Here is a 3623-nt window from a genome sequence, read left to right on the forward strand (position 1 = left end):
ATTATTTTTTGTTATTGTCTATTGGTGTGGGTAGACCCCACCTAGCATTCAATTGTGGAGGAAGTGAGAATTGACTGTGATGGATTTTTATCATGGATGACTGGTGCCAGAGGTATCTGCAGAGGCTTGTCTATTCTCATCGTGTAGAAATGAACTAGTTTACAGTGTTCAAACATTTATAATATTTTATAGTGTTTCAATTATGGGGAAGATTTCTGGAGAAGACACATCTCTCAAGCGACGTATTTTCTGATTATACTTTTGGTGGATTCAAGGGAGTCAGAAATGAAGCATGCGTTGTAAGATACAGATTAAGTTTAGATTGAATTGTATTCAATGGGTATTGTAAGCCGATGGCTGGTCAGATAATGGAAAGGGAATGTTTGACTATTAAGTGGGCGCTGGATGCTCTGAGGTACTACCTCCTGGGCAGAAAGTTTAAATTGGTCACTGACCATGCTCTCCTTACATGATTGAAGATTAATAAGGACAGAAATGCTAGGGTTACCCGATGGTTCCTGTCTCTACAAAATTTTGTGTTTGATGTAGAACACAGGCCAGGGAAATTATTAGGAAATGCTGATGCCCTGTCAAGGGTGCATTGTATGATGGCCACAAATGCCCAGCCCTCCGGTCTGGAGAAGAGGGGGGGGGGAGGGGATATGTAAGCCAATGGCTGGTCAGGTAATGGAGGGGGTGTACATCTCACCCAGACTACTCAGGTGGGTGAGATGAGAAAACTCTAGGAATGTTTGTTCTCAGCAGACAACTTTCGTCTGCTGAGCATTTTGCAAAATGCTCAGTATTGGGCTGGATTTTTAGGAATGGAAGGTAGGTTGGTAGTGGGACCTGTCATTCCACCCCCGTCCAGTCCACACTTTGGGGATGTTCCGGCAGCGACTCAGCTGCAGAGAGTCTGCTTATCAAGGGAGCTTAAAAAGCCAGCTCCAGCAGCAGACTTTGGGGGCAGAGCTTAGCTGGAGAGTCAACAGAGAGGTCATATTTTTGGAGCTGTGTCCTGAAGGATTCTACTGGCTTTTGGATTTCTGTTATCCTAGGTGAGGTAACCTATTCTATGTTTAGCTAGCGCCTAGCCGGGCAGGTATTTATTTTTCTATTGTTTCCTTTTGTTGCTGCACTACCTTTTTGAGTGAAAATAAACTCTACCTTTGTTTTGGACTAAAGAAACTGGACTTTTGTGTCTATGCCACCCCACCTAGCAACCCCAGACCCTGACAGTATGCTATGATGTGACCAGAAATAAGCAGTTAAAGGCATTATCCAGGTTATTAAAATTGATGGCCGATCCTTAAGGTAGGCCATTAGCTTTACATTGGTGGGGGTATGACTATTGGCACCCCTGCTGATCAGCTATTTTGAAGTTGAAACTTATACATATGCTGAGGCCTCTTCATTGTTTAGCTTCAGTCATGCCCTTTCCCATACTTCCTTGAACTTGATGGACATAAGTCTTTTTTCAACCATACTTAGTGTGTAACTATTCAACTTGAGTTGCAGGCACTACTGTTGTAGTTATATGCAAGGCCATAATAATAGCAACAGCAAGGAATTGGCGGATAACTGCGAGCAGACCCCCTGACACCTTCACCAGAGCTCACTACAAGGAGAGATTTACTTTGCTGGATTTGGGGATCTGAGTTGTTCCAATAATAAATGCACTGCTGCAGAAACCAACACAAAGTCTAGAAGACTTACAAAGAGACGTGGATTCAAAAAAGCCATATAGCAGATTCAAAAAATAGGAGAGCATGTAGAAAGCAGAGACAGGAGACGAGCAACATACGAGAAACTAGCCAAGGGTCACCAATCCAGCTGGGAACGTCACAACAAAATCAAGAAGCAAAAGGAGCAAGCCAGTAGTCAGAGATCAAGCAGATATACAGAGAGTCAAAGCCAAACTAGTGAGCAATGAAATTAGTCGGCACCTGTATCCATAAGGAGTGGTTGTATAAAGGCCTCTTCAGCTGCTGATAGGAGAGCTTTTCAGTTGTATACTTCCATGCCTTGACCTAAGTTGTCATGGAAACCTTAAAGAAGCAGCAGTTAAAGAGACACTCCTGACAACTGCTTTACTCAGATCTCCATAGTTTTCATAACAGTTCCTCTATGTACTGCAGTGTTGCCTCATTCAAGTTAATAAGACAAGACAAAAATAGTCATTTACTGGAGGTAAACAATGTAAAGGCTGTTGTGCTTGCACAATGCAAAATAGTACATTACATTTGTAAGCAAATACATAAAATGTAAACAAGACAAGTCTGGTGCAGTCAGACTTTTAGAAATTTCGTGAATATGAAAATGCAATTACAAATATGTATATATCAATTTCAAAAATGAATAATTAATTTAACCACTTCCGGACCGCCCATAGACTATATACGTCCGGGAAGTGGTTGCCTAGTTCTGCCAGGACGTACCGGTACGTCCAGCAGAACACAGCAGCTGCACGGAGATCGTGTAGCTGCTTTCAATAGGAGCCGGCTGTAACTTCAGCCGGAGCTCCTAGAGAGAAGACAGGGCAGATTTATTACCTCCCCTGCCTTCTCGATCACTGTGTATACAGCGCTCAATGAGCGCTGTATACACGGCTATGGACGCAGCCATAAATCAGCTGCCCTCTGACCCGGCAGACAAGTGATCCGCTGGGAGCAGTGTCCTGCCAGAGCTGCTGGGTCCTACAGGACTCAGATCAGCTCTGCATACTGTGTATACAGTGTGCAGGAGTCTGTATTCCCCCTGTAACTGAGGTTAAATGTAGCAGCCCCAGTTATAGGAGAAATCAGCCTCAAGTACAAAAAAAAAAGTGATCAGATGTCCCCAAAGGTCTCTTATCACCTTATGGGGACACAATCTGGAAAAAAAAAATATATATATATAATAAAGTTTTAAAAAAATGTAAATAAAATAATAATAAAAAATAAATAAATAATACGCTAATAAAACACCGTTATTAAAGGTTATAGCCCCGCCCCCAATGACACCATACAAAATAAAAATTACCGTAACGGAGAGGAAAAACTATTTTATAAAGTTTTTCAGTGACACTTTGTGTTATTAAATTAAAAAAAAAATTATAAATTGAAAACCAGACACAATTTCCCTCCTATTTTGTTTATATTTTCCTGGATATAAAAAAAATTAAAACACATTTGAAAATAAAAATAACATAAAAATAAAGCCCTATGTGTCCCCGAAAAAAGACGCAAAAATTAGTTGACTAAGACATACGAGAAAAATTTTACAGACCTCTAAACCGCACATACAAAATAAACCTAAAATGTGTCTGGTCCTGGACCACAAATTGGCCCGGTACTGAAGTGGTTAAAAGTACATAAAATCACTTTACCCAACTTATAATAAAAAATACTAATATATTTACATTGCCTCATTACTTACATATGAATATTTACTATTTAGATTATACCAGTTAAACTGTACTATGTATATACATAAATAAAATTTTAACTCATTACTATCAGTTCTATCAGATTTCTTCCTCTTTCTATCTTTATTCTGCTTGATATTCATCTTCTGAGCTCACTCAATATTACCCTTAACTGTGAACCTACACAATAAACTCCTTCCAACAAAAACATTAAAGC

This window comes from Leptodactylus fuscus, chromosome 2 (assembly GCF_031893055.1).
Source record: "Leptodactylus fuscus isolate aLepFus1 chromosome 2, aLepFus1.hap2, whole genome shotgun sequence".
NCBI classification, from domain to species: Eukaryota; Metazoa; Chordata; class Amphibia; order Anura; family Leptodactylidae; genus Leptodactylus; species Leptodactylus fuscus.